The 13,638-nt window shown below is 45.2% G+C and overlaps 1 protein-coding gene across 2 annotated transcripts in view; it reads left to right on the top strand.

Annotated features, from left to right (window-relative positions):
* The first annotated feature begins 385 nt into the window (after positions 1–385).
* LOC137352804 (four and a half LIM domains protein 2-like) overlaps positions 386–13,638 on the top strand; it is a 123,331-nt gene continuing 110,078 nt past the window's right edge. For both annotated transcript variants that reach the window (XM_068018651.1, XM_068018661.1), the window contains exon 1: positions 386–542. The gene's annotated coding sequence lies outside the window, so the exon portion shown is untranslated. The remainder of the gene's footprint in view (positions 543–13,638) is intronic.

A 13,638-nucleotide genomic window follows, 5' to 3' on the forward strand; every position in this document is an offset into this window, starting at 1 on the left:
CCAGTCTGAGCTAAAATTATATATAGTTTGCCAGATATTTGCATTGACTGAAGCCAGTTTTCTTTCCATGTCATATTAGTTTTCCAAGATCAGGATATATAACTCTGTTCACGAGCCTTACTCAGACAACCACCATCACTAAACATTGTGTATTTATGTCTAGCTTACATTCCAGACATATCTCTCCTCTTCGGCATTCTTTAAAGCCAGCCTCTTGGTCTTTTGCCAAATACAGGAAGGTTGTGCTTCCTGCTCTGCTCCGTCTTTCACCATAAAATTTTTTTTGGGTCAACAGGGAATTGTTAATGCCAGAATACAAAATTTATTTTCCTGATATATTCACTCAGAGCAAACCATTGGCTTGTACAAACCTTGAATGGAATTAGAAAGCTTTCCTTTGACCTTCTGTAAACGGAGACAGATGTAAATGTCACATTTTGTTGGCTAGCCGTTTCTGGTTCTTTCGGATTTACTAGAGAATCGTGTGGAGAGCTAACAAATTCATATTACTCATTTTGATTCCTGATTCAAAGGTAGAGCTTGTGAGTACAACACTAACAATATTTATGAATTTATGCTGACTTTATCTTTTAAAAGAACTTTTACCTTATACTTTTCTAAAGTTTGAGAATAACTATTTTTGAGGGGGCTGTGAGGGCTTTCTGCTGAAAGAAAATGGTTGATAGCCATGAATACCGCTTTAAACTACAGGATCAGATCAGATCATTGCAAGCCATAATGGTTTCTAACTGAATGTAATTCTTTCTGTCACAATGTTTTAATGTATTTGTTGTATCAAATACACTAAAGTCCTAAATTAAAATTAGCTTTAGGTGCAAGATTTAATGTCAACTCTACAGCATATTGTATGTAAGGTGAAAAGAGTGATTACGAAAAAATGTACAAAGACTGACCACTTTGTGGTTGATTACTTAAATCATGAGTTTAGAAACGACAATATGATCAGTGGTGGCTTTCTAATACTAAAGCAGAAATATGTGGGCATACTACAATATTTTTGTAGCTGGTAAAGAAATGTAGCCAGGAAATTGTAGTCGTTGATATTATAAATAGACTTAAATGCAATCAATTCACTACCTTTAGAGACAGCAGTAGTCTTCATTGTTGCATCAGAGAATGAGGTCCTTTGTGCTGTTACATAGATAATAGGAAAACAATGTCCTGGTCTGCTGCATTCTAATTTCATTCTTGCGGAATCTGTTTTGGGATTATACTTAACTAAATCAATTGGGTTTGTGATTCAGAAAGTATTTTTATTATCTTAACCCAATACTTGGTAAGATGATTAGTTACAATTAATGACATAAGACCATTAGCAACAACCAAAACCCTTCAGATGAGCCTTTTCTTCTAGCTGGGGAATCCATGTTAATAGGAAATTGTAAGTGTAGTTCTGCATTTACTTACATTTTAATACACCTATCATAGAACGATACAGCACAGAAGGAGACCATTTGGCCACTTAATGCCTGTGCGGCTTTTTAGCAGAGCTGTCCAAATACTTTCACTCCTCTGCTCTTTCCCTTTAGCCTTGAAAATGATTTCCCTTCAAATATTTATCCACTTCTCCTTTGAAAATTACTATTGAATCTCCTCCCACCACCCTTTCCGGCATTCCAGGTCATAATAATCCTATGTTTAAAAAAAAAATTCCTCATGTCACCCTGGTTCTTTCACCATATATCTTAAATCTGTGCCCTCTGGCTACTGACCATTCTGCCACTGGAAATAGATTCTCCTTATTCATCAAAACTATTCATGGTTTTGAACGCCGCTATCAAATCTCCTCTTAACCTCTCTGGTCTAAGGAAAACAACCACAGCTTTTTTAGTCTCTCGTATAACTGCATTTTTTCATATCTGGTTCCATTTCTTCTGCACTCGCTCCAAGGTCTTAACATCCTTCCAAAAATATGATGTCCATAATTGAACACAATAATCCAATTGAGGCCTAACCAGTGTTTTCTAGAGGTTTCGCATAAATTCTGTTTTTTGGTACACTATTCATCTATTAATAAAGTCAAGCATCCCATACACTTTTTTAACAGCCTTCTCAACTTGTCCTGCCACCTTCAATGATTTGTGTACACCCTCAGGTTTCTCTGTTCCTGTATCCCCTTTAAAATTGCACCATTTAATTCATTGTGCATCTCCTCATTCCTCCTGTCAAATGTGTCACATCATGCTTTTCTGCATTAAATTTCATCTGCCATGAGTCTCCCCATTTCACCAGTCTAACTATGTCCCGTTACTATCCTTCTCATTGTTTATTACATTTCCAAGTTTTGTGTCAAGTGCAGACTTTGAAATTATGCCTTGTAGACCCAAGTCCAACTCATTATTATATATCAAAAAGAGCAGTGATTAATTACTGACCCCTGGGGAACATCACTGTATACCTCCCCCACCAGTCTGAAAAAGTTACTTTCCACTTTCTGTCCCTTAACCAATTTGAAGTCATACTGACACTTTAATCCCATGGGCTCTCATTTTGCTAACAAGTCTCTTATGTGGTACTTCACCAAATGGAAAGTCCATATACACAAACATCAACTATACTACCTTCATCAATTATCTCCAATACTTCATCAAACAATTCAATCAAGTTAGTCAAACATGATTTGCCTGTAACAATCCACGCTGACTTTCATTTATTAGCCCATTCTTTTCCAAATGCCAATTCATTTTGTCCTGGATTAGTGTGTCTACGAAGTTTCCCCACTATAGGTGTTAAACTGACTGGCCTGTCATGCCCAGGGCTGGGCAACATGTCTGTACATGGACACCAGTGTCCGCGTTAAATATTTTGAGGTCCGTGACTGGTCATTTCAGGAATGAGAAATTTCCCATTGACTTCTTCTTCTGAGAAGGTCTGACTTAAAAAAAAGTTCATATCTGTCAGTTTCACAGCTGGCAGGTGCTGGGTGCAGACAATGGCTTCTGAACTCAGGACAAGTTTAGAGATTTCTGGTTGGTTCCAATTTTTATTTTAAAGCCTGCCTAAAACCCTGAACTTGTCCTGAGTTCGGAAGCTGCTGTTCTCACTCCCAGCACCTGTCAGCTGTGAAACTGATGGCTGTGAATTTTTTTTAAACTGACCAATCACTAAGATGCTCAGGGGAGAGTTCCTGCTCTCTGCAACTGTCAGAAAGAGAGGGCGGGGGGCGGAAAAGAGAGAAGAGAGGGAGGGGGGGGGGAAAAAAAGAGAGAAGAGAGGGAGGGGGGGGGAAAAAAAGAGAGAAGAGAGGGAGGGGGGGGGAAAAAAAGAGAGAAGAGAGGGAGGGGGGGGGAAGAAAAGAGAGGGGGGGGGAAAAAGAGAGGGGGGGGGAAAAAGAGAGGGGGGGGAGAAAGAGAGGGGGGGGAGAAAGAGAGGGGGGGGAGAAAGAGAGGGGGGGGAGAAAGAGAGGGGGGGGAGAAAGAGAGGGGGGGGAGAAAGAGAGGGGGGGGAGAAAGAGAGGGGGGGGAGAAAGAGAGGGGGGGGAGAAAGAGAGGGGGGGGAGAAAGAGAGGGGGGGAAGAGAGAGGGGGGGAAGAGAGAGGGGGGGAAGAGAGAGGGGGGGAAGAGAGAGGGGGGGAAGAGAGAGGGGGGGAAGAGAGAGGGGGGGAAGAGAGAGGGGGGGAAGAGAGAGGGGGGGAAGAGAGAGGGGGGGGAAAGAGAGAGGGGGGGGGAAAGAGAGAGGGGGGGGGAAAGAGAGAGGGGGGGGGAAAGAGAGAGGGGGGGGGAAAGAGAGAGGGGGGGGAAAGAGAGAGGGGGGGGAAAGAGAGAGGGGGGGGAAAGAGAGAGGGGGGGGAAAGAGAGAGGGGGGGGAAAGAGAGAGGGGGGGAAAGAGAGAGGGGGGGGAAAGAGAGAGGGGGGGGAAAGAGAGAGGGGGGGAAAGAGAGAGGGGGGGAAAGAGAGAGGGGGGGAAAGAGAGAGGGGGGGAAAGAGAGAGGGGGGGGAAAGAGAGAGGGGGGGAAAGAGAGAGGGGGGGGAAAGAGAGAGGGGGGGGAAAGAGAGAGGGGGGGGAAAGAGAGAGGGGGGGGAAAGAGAGAGGGGGGGGAAAGAGAGAGGGGGGGGAAAGAGAGAGGGGGGGGAAAGAGAGAGGGGGGGGAAAGAGAGAGGGGGGGGAAAGAGAGAGGGGGGGGAAAGAGAGAGGGGGGGGAAAGAGAGAGGGGGGGGAAAGAGAGAGGGGGGGGAAAGAGAGAGGGGGGGGAAAGAGAGAGGGGGGGGAAAGAGAGAGGGGGGGGAAAGAGAGAGGGGGGGGAAAGAGAGAGGGGGGGGAAAGAGAGAGGGGGGGGAAAGAGAGAGGGGGGGGAAAGAGAGAGGGGGGGGAAGAGAGAGGGGGGGAAGAGAGAGGGGGGGGAAGAGAGAGGGGGGGGAAAGAGAGAGGGGGGGGAAAGAGAGAGGGGGGGGAAAGAGAGAGGGGGGGGAAAGAGAGAGGGGGGGGAAAGAGAGAGGGGGGGGAAAGAGAGAGGGGGGGGAAAGAGAGAGGGGGGGGAAAGAGAGAGGGGGGGGAAAGAGAGAGGGGGGGGAAAGAGAGAGGGGGGGGAAAGAGAGAGGGGGGGGAAAGAGAGAGGGGGGGGAAAGAGAGAGGGGGGGGAAAGAGAGAGGGGGGGGAAAGAGAGAGGGGGGGGAAAGAGAGAGGGGGGGGAAAGAGAGAGGGGGGGGAAAGAGAGAGGGGGGGGAAAGAGAGAGGGGGGGGAAAGAGAGAGGGGGGGGAAAGAGAGAGGGGGGGGAAAGAGAGAGGGGGGGGAAAGAGAGAGGGGGGGGAAAGAGAGAGGGGGGGGAAAGAGAGAGGGGGGGGAAAGAGAGAGGGGGGGGAAAGAGAGAGGGGGGGGAAAGAGAGAGGGGGGGGAAAGAGAGAGGGGGGGGAAAGAGAGAGGGGGGGAAAGAGAGAGGGGGGGGAAAGAGAGAGGGGGGGGAAAGAGAGAGGGGGGGGAAAGAGAGAGGGGGGGGAAAGAGAGAGGGGGGGGAAAGAGAGAGGGGGGGGAAAGAGAGAGGGGGGGGAAAGAGAGAGGGGGGGGAAAGAGAGAGGGGGGGGAAAGAGAGAGGGGGGGGAAAGAGAGAGGGGGGGGAAAGAGAGAGGGGGGGGAAAGAGAGAGGGGGGGGAAAGAGAGAGGGGGGGGAAAGAGAGAGGGGGGGGGAAAGAGAGAGGGGGGGGGAAAGAGAGAGGGGGGGGGAAAGAGAGAGGGGGGGGGAAGAGAGAGGGGGGGGGAAAGAGAGAGGGGGGGGGAAAGAGAGAGGGGGGGGGAAAGAGAGAGGGGGGGGAAAGAGAGAGGGGGGGAAAAGAGAGAAGGGGGGAAAAGAGAGAGGGGGGGAAAAGAGAGAGGGGGGGAAAAGAGAGAGGGGGGGAAAAGAGAGAGGGGGGGAAAAGAGAGAGGGGGGGAAAAGAGAGAGGGGGGGAAAGAGAGGAGGAGACAGAGTGGGATGAGAGAGGGGGAGAGAAAAGGGGAAGCTAGATGGACACAGAGGAAGGAGAGAGAGGGGGAGAGAGATGGACACAGAGAGGGGAGAAAGAGAGGGGTGGAGATGGACACAGAGAGGGGAGAGAGAGAGATGAACACAGAGAGGGGTGAGAGAGAGATGGACACAGAGAGAGGAGAGGAATTGACACAGAGAGAGGAGAGAGAGAGAGCGAGAGGGGAGAGAAAGAGATCAAGATCACACCTGACAGATCCAGATTCTCTGCATCGCTACATCAAGTGTGTGGGCAGACATTGACTACTTGTGCAAGCAAAAACAATGCTAGGTACTCACTAAATAGGGAGAAATGCATTTTAAATTGGACTGTGTTTTGATGGCATTAGGTTAGCTGTACAATTTATATACAAATTAATTGCCCCCATGTCCTTGAATGAGTAAATAATTTTGTCAAATGTCCGTGGTGCAACTTGTTGGTGTCGATCCCAGTTCATGCCAGGTTTACCTCTTCTCCCTTTTTTAAACAGGGTGTAACATTTGCAATCCTCTAACCTTCTAACAATACCCCATAGCCAAGGAGAATTGAAGGATTGTGATCACAGCCTCCACACTTTCCTCCCTTACTTCCCTCAGTAACCTAGGATGTATCGCATACAGATCAGGTTACATTTCTGCTTTGAGGACTGCCAACCTTTTAAGTATCTCCTCTTTATTTTTTTATCCAATATTGCTACTGCCTCCTCTTTTACTGTTAAATTGGCAGCATCCTTTTCTCTAATGAAGATAGATGCAAAGTATTCATTTAACAATTCAGCCTTGCCCTCTGCTTCCATAAAAATATCTTATTGGTCCCTAATCAGCTAGCCTTTCCTTTGACAATCCTTTTATTATTTATATGTTTATAAAATACTTCTGGGTTTCCCTTTATGCTAGTTACTAATCAATTCTTATACTCTCTTTGCTTCTCTTTCCTTTTTTAGATCTTTACTGTACTTTCTATATTTAACTTGCTTTCCGACTGTATTATGAACCTTACGATTGTCAAAAGCTTCCTTTTTTCTGTTTCTTAATATATCTTTTGTCATTCAGGGAGCTCTAGCTTTGGGTGCCCTTCCCCCTCATAGAAACGTGTCTGTCTATACCCAAAACACCTCCATCTTGAAAGCCTCCCATTGTTCAATTATTGTTTTGCCTGACACTTTTTGATTCAAATCCACTTGGGTCAGATCCCTTTTGAACTCACTGAAGTTAGCCTCCTCCAGTTAAACATTTTAAAGCTTGATTGTACTATAACTATTCTAAACCTGATGATATTATGATCACTATTCCCCAAATGCTCTCCTGCTGAAATATGCTCCACTTACCCCACTTCATTCCGTAGAATTCACCATCCACCTCCTGACTCCCCAATGCCTGTCCATCATCTACAAGGCATAAGTCACAGTCGCCTGGATGAGTGCGGCTCCAACAACACTCAGGAAGCTCGACACAATTCAGGCCAAAGCAGGCCACTTGATCCACCAACTTAAACATCCACTCCTTCCACTACTGATGGCAGCAGTGTGTACCATATACAAGATGCAGTGCAGCAACTCACCATACCTCCTTCGACAGCACCTTCCAAACCTGCGACTCTTCCACCTAGAAGGACAAGGGCAGCAGACGCGTGGGAACACCACCACCTGCATGTTCCCCTCCAAGCCACACACCATCCTGACTTGGAAATATATCATCATTCTTTCACTAACACTGGATCAAAATCCTGGAACTCCCTCCCCAATAGCACTGTTGGTGAATTCACACCAAACCAAATTTATGAATGAAATCATGCCATATTGCATACAGAAGTCAATAATTAACCTTTTGTATTCCTTAGTGTTTGTCTTCAATGTGGTTTTGCCTGCCCTAGTGCTGCTATGCAGTTACCCAGTGGCTGCAGCCTGGCTGGTAAAACGCTTTTGACTTGCAGTGGGGGGAGACTGCAGATGGCCCTGCCTGGAAGGCCCGCTGCAGACTGCACCATCTTGGCATAAGCAGCAGCAGTCTGGGCTGGCTAGCTGCCAGGCAACTGCAAGGGAAGTGGTGGAGCAGCAAGGGTAGGAGGAGGAATGCTGTTTTCCTGAGAGAGTACAGTGGGTTCATGTTTCTGAGCCACTGCCACTTCCTTGGCAAAACCACTCAGCAATCCTTGTAATCTGTCAGAGGGCAGATCGCTGGGTTGCTGCAAGCCCCTTTGCACACTGTAATCCAGAGCCATGATTGCAGTAGTTAGAGCTTGCATGGCAGCAAGCTGAGTTTCCATTGCAGCACTCAGGTACTGCAATGGAAGCTATGACGTTGGCCATCAGACACTGCCTTATGGTTGGGTCCACAAGCATGTGAACAGAGTGGGTCACCATTGCCATGCTGGAAAAGATGGGTTCCAAGCTTTGCACAAAGCCTTGTGCCAAGTTGGTGCTAGACTCCTCCATGTTTCCTGACATTGACCATAGGCTTTCTGGCAGGCTTCCCAATGCACCAAGGATTTCATTGTGCTTACCCCTCAACAAACTTCCTGAGATCGCCCCATCAAAGTGCTCATCTGAGTCCTCAGCAGCAGAACATGCGTGCAACCTTCTCCTCCAGTCAGCTGGTACCTGCACTATCCTTGCCCCCCCTGTCTGGTTGCAGGCCACTCCTTCCCAATGTCTCTCCATGATCCCACCTCTATGCTTTCCTGTAAATTACATGCAGTGTCAGTATCTGAGCTGGTGGCTGCAAGTGTGAAATCGAGTGACTATGTTTTCATCATCGCTGTCTTGCCGTTCCTCCACTGCATGGCCAGTTTGCAGTTCTTGGGTATCTGAAATGAGAAAGACAGAAGGGTTAAGTTGTGGTGTGGGAAAGTGGGGGAAAGTAAGAGGTGCATGGTTACACCATCTGCAGCTCATAAATCAGAAGCAAGTGTGGATTGACAGGATAAAGAAATGTGAGAGAAGGATTAGGTATGAAGATACCGTTGTCAACACTATCCATTCCAATAATGGCCAGCACTGTCTCCTGAAAGGGGATCAAGATGTGCAGGTCCTCCTATCCCCCTCCATTAGCTCCTTTTGTCCCCAGTTGTGCACCACCTTGTCCAGCAAGAGAGAGAGAGAAGTGTATTGGTGAGTGTCGTGCAATCTGTTTGGGTGATGTGACTGTCATGGTGGAATAGCTGGCAGTGTATGCAATCTGTGAGCTGTGGGTGTGAGGCTAGCAGCAGTGCTAACTGTGTGAGGGTGATGTGAAGCATTTGAATGTTAGGTGCAAGTTGTGATTGACAGAAATTGTTTGCAGGCAAGTGATGGGCATGTGGTGACTTGAGCAGTGTCTGTAGCTAATGGTGCAGCTTGTAGGATATAGCATTTGAAGATGAATTCACTGACCTTGACCACTCTTGTGAAGTTATTAAACTTCTTGTAGCACTAATCCAAGTTCTTGGGGTTAGACTCCTAGCATTGATATCCACAGCTATCTGCTCCCAATGCCTTCTGAACGTTTGTCTGAATGGCTTCTTGACCCCCTGAGGGTACAGGGCATCTCTCCTCCTTTCCACTTACTCCACCAAGGCCTCCAGTGCAGCATCAGAAAACCTTGGATCCCACTCTTTCTCATGTTATGACAGTCTTCAATATTTCCCAGGTCAAATCCACTTCCTACATGACTGCCAGCACCTCCTCCAGCCATAATGCACCCCACCCTTTAAGCAGTGCAGGCTATCTCTTAGTGGTGCTAACCACTCACAATATTGGCCAGCTGCATATGCCTCCAGCCTCTCAATCGTGAAATCATTGAAATGAGCAGGCAGCCAATGTTGGTGTGCATTGCAATCAACAGGCGCAGGCCAATCACACATTATGATTCCTGCACCTGTTTTCAGGGGTTGTCAAATTTAATCCCTTACTACATTATCCATCCCCAGTATTGCTTTCACTTTTTTTCTCCCCTACCTTTCCTAAAAAACTTGTATCCAGGAATGTTAAATTCCCAATCCTTCCCTTGTTTGACCCAGGTGTCTGTTATTACCACTAGATTAAAGTCCCATGTGGCAGCTTGTGCCTGAAGCTCACCAACCTTATTTACTACACCACATATATATTTAAGCAATTTTGCCAACTGTCTGATCCCTCCTATTTCTGGGCTGTTCTTTACTCTCTGTGTCCTCTGTGCACCTTTTTTCTCTAATGTTTCATCCTAGTGCCCATCGCCCTGCCAAATTAGTTTAAATCCTTTGCCATAGTTTCCCATGAGGATGTTGTTCCCAGCTCTGTTGAGGTGCAACCCGTCCACCAATATTTTATTTTTCAATTCCAACACTCTTCTGAATCCAAGTTATTTATGTAAATTAGAAACAGTAATGGTGCCAACATTGAGCCCTGAGGCAGCACACTATTTCCCCCTGCTTCAACATACCTCCTCTAACAAGCACTCACTGTTTGCTATGTTTCAGCCAACAGAAGATAGTACATAAGAAAAAATTGAGACAAATAATTATTCATGTCATTTGTATTAAACTTTATATGACACTGAGTAGCAAATGGAATTCCTATTGGTGTGAGAAATGTAAAATAAAATAAAATTAAATTAAATAGGTTCTAGAGACTGTGAAAGGAATTTTTTTTTACAAACCTACATGATTGTCCCCAAATTCTTTATTATTCCTTATAGCCTCTACATTCTCTGGAAGAATATTGATAACATCCCACAAAGTGCTCTTCCGGCACTACTATTATTAGGCTAACTGTTCTGAAATTCAGAAATCACTTCTCTCCCAAAAATGAAGCTTCATTTTCTGACACAACCAAGTTAAGATAATGAGTAATTCAGAACTCAATTGCAGAACTGTTCCTGACTGACTGTGGTCCAAACTTAAAAATATTGATACCAAGTAAGCATTTGTTCAATGATCTAGTAATACTATATCTGGGAAGACTTAGGATCCAAAGCCGCACCTAAATCATTGATCTAAACTGCTGCTAGGAGAACAGATTTCTGCATTGTCTGTAGACAGGATGGGGGTCATTTTGAACTTTGCCATCTGGGCAGTAACCTGGTGGAGTGAATTGTCTGCGTTGCTGTGGAACCCATCCGATTTTCATTCCATTGAAATCCTTAGAATGAACCTCGTGTGTTTTCTGTAATGGTTGATCCATGCCACCAGGCTACCGCCCAGGCAGCAAGATTGAAAGTTGTCCCCCATAGCGCATGGAATGATGGTTCTGAAGAGTAATTATATTATGAGGTAGGAACAAAAAGTCAGCCATTTAAGTCTGAGATCATTAATTCATGGGATTTGTACATCTTAAGCCCTTGCTGCTCAGAAGACGGGGCAATTGGAATAGGAGAGGTTTCAACATAATATGCTATTTAGGGAAAATTAGACAGGTGGTGGATCTCAGAATCAACTGAAGCCAATGAGCTTTTTAACTGTTGACTGAAAATGAGTGTCATTTCAGATGTATAAAATCAAGCATGTCTGGTCACTTCTGCAAAACATAATGGCTAGGAAATTGGGATTGGGCTTTGTAGTTAGCCCAATCAGCAAACTCACTAAAGTTGGAATCGTTGCATGTTTCCTTTTGAAATTTATTGGATAAGGAAATTATTTTCTGAAGGACCTGTCTGACAGAAGACTCTCTTGAGATAAGCCTATTAATAACAACTCAGCTTCCAATTAGTGTTAAAAGTCTCACTGATGTACCCAGATTGCCTAGAACATTTAATCTAAAGGGAAGGGAGATTTGCTAGTGTAGTTGCGGAGGGTTTAAATTAGCTTGTCAGGGAGGTGGGAACTTGAGGGGTATCTCAAATTGGAAGGAAGTAAAGTTGGTAACAGGAAGTAGAAAATAGCAAGCGAAATTAGAAGGCAGGCGAAACAAAGGCATCAACTAGGCTTAGAATGCAGAATAATGTCAAAAGACAAAGTTAAAGGCACTCTACCTGAATGCATGCAGAATTCGCAACGAGGTACATGATTAAAGGCACAAATAGAGGTAAATGCGTCTGACTTAATTGCCATTACAGAAATATGGCTACAGGATGACCAAGACTGGGAACTGAATTTTCAAGGATATTCGACATTTAGGAAGGACAGGCAAAAAGGAAAAGGAGGTGGTGTTGCACTGATAATAAGGGATTCGTAAGGAAGGATCTCAGATCGGAAGAACAAAATGTGGAATTGTTTGGATGGAGCTAAGAAACAGCAAAGGGCAGCAAACATTGCTAGGAGTTGTTTATAGGACACCAATCAGTAGTGGTAGTGTGGGGCATGGTATTAATCAGGAGATTAGAGAAGCATGTAGCATGGGTAATACAGTAATCATGGGTGACTACAATCCACATACAGACTGGGTGAACTTAATGACTACTACTGCTGTGGAGGATGAGTTTCTGGAGTGTGTTAGGGATGATTTTCTAGAGCAGTATGTTGAGGAGCTGACTGGAGAACAGTCTATTTTAGATCTAGTATTATGTAATGAGAAAGGGCTAATTAATAATTTTGTTGTAAAATAACTTTTAGGGGTGAGTGACCATAATATGACAGACGTTTACATTATGTTTGAAAGTGAGGTAGTTCAAGCTGAAGCCAGGGTGTTAAATCTAAACAAAGGAAATTATGGAGGTATGACTGTACATACGCAATGGACAGTCTTTAACGAATTATTACATAGTTTACAGCAACTATACATTCCTTCAAGGCACAAAATCCAAAAAAAGTCAGTCAACTGTAGCTAACAAAGGAAGTTAAGGATTTTATAAGATTAAAAGAAAAGGCCTACAAAGTTGCCAGAAATAGTAGTAAACCTGAGGATTGGGAGGATTTTAGAATACAGCAAAGGAGGACCAAGGAACTGATAAAGAAAGGGAGAATAGAATATGAACGTAAAGTGGCAAAAAACATAAAAGTGGACTGTAAAAGCTTCAAGAGGTACGTAAAAAGGAAATGTTTGGCTAAGACAAATGTGGGTCCATTATAGGCAGATTCAGGAGAATTTATAATGGGGAATAGAGAAAGAGCAGAGAAGCTAAATTATTACTTTGTGTCTGTCTTCACTGAGAAAGATACAGGAAATCTCCCAGAATTGGAGATCCAAGGGACTAGAGAGAATGAGGAATTGAAGGAAATTAGTATTAGTAAGAAGGTTGTATTGGAGAAATTAATGGGGCTAAATGTTGATAAGTCTCCGGGACCTGATATTCTGCATTCCAGAATGTTGAAAGAGGCAGCTATGGAGATAATGAATGCATTGGTGATCATCTCCCACAATTCTATAGATTCTGGAACAGTTCCTGCAGATTGGAAGCTGGCAAATGTCACCCCACTATTTAAGAAGGGAGGGACAGAGAAAACAGGGAACTACAGACCTGTTAGCCTTACATCAATAGTAGGGAAAATGATCAAATCTATTCTAAAGGATGTGATAAATGGACACTTGGATAATAATGATCACGTGCCAGTGAGGCTAGAAATAGGAAGATAGTGCAGCTAAACACGTGGCTGAGCAGCTGGTGTAGAAGGGAGGGTTTCAGATATCTGGATCATTGGGATCTCTTCAGGGACAGATGGGACCTGTACAAGAAGGACGGGTTGCATCTCAACTGGAGGGGCACTAATATCCTGGCTGCAAGGTTTGCTAATGTTACTCAGGAGGGTTTAAACTAGTGTGGCAGGGGGGTGGGAACCAGAGCAGTAGGACAGCTAGTGAAATAAATGAGGAGGACATAGTAACTAAGGCCATAGGACTAAGAGGAAGAGCAGGCAGGGAGATGTTGCTGAGCACAGCGGGACTGGTGATCTGAAGTGCATTTGTTTCAATGCGAGAAGTATAACAGGTAAGGCAGATGAACTTAGAGCTTGGATTAGTACTTGGAAATATGATGTTGTTGCTATTACAGAGACTTGGTTGAGGGAAGGGCAGGATTGGCAGCTAAATGTTCCAGGCTTTAGAAGCTTCAGGCGGGATAAAGGGGGATGTAAAAGGGGTGGGGGAGTTGCATTACTGGTTAAGGAGAATATCACAGCTGTACTACGGGAGGACACCACAGAGGGGTCATGCAGCGAGGCAATATGGGTGGAGCTCAGGAATAGGAAGGGTGCAGTCACGATGTTGGGGGTTTACTACAGGCCTCCCAACAGCCAGCGGGAGGTAGAGGAGCAGATATGTAGACAGATTTTGGAAAGATGTAAAGGTAACAG

This window comes from Heterodontus francisci, chromosome 3 (genome assembly GCF_036365525.1).
Source record: "Heterodontus francisci isolate sHetFra1 chromosome 3, sHetFra1.hap1, whole genome shotgun sequence".
Classification (NCBI taxonomy): domain Eukaryota; kingdom Metazoa; phylum Chordata; class Chondrichthyes; order Heterodontiformes; family Heterodontidae; genus Heterodontus; species Heterodontus francisci.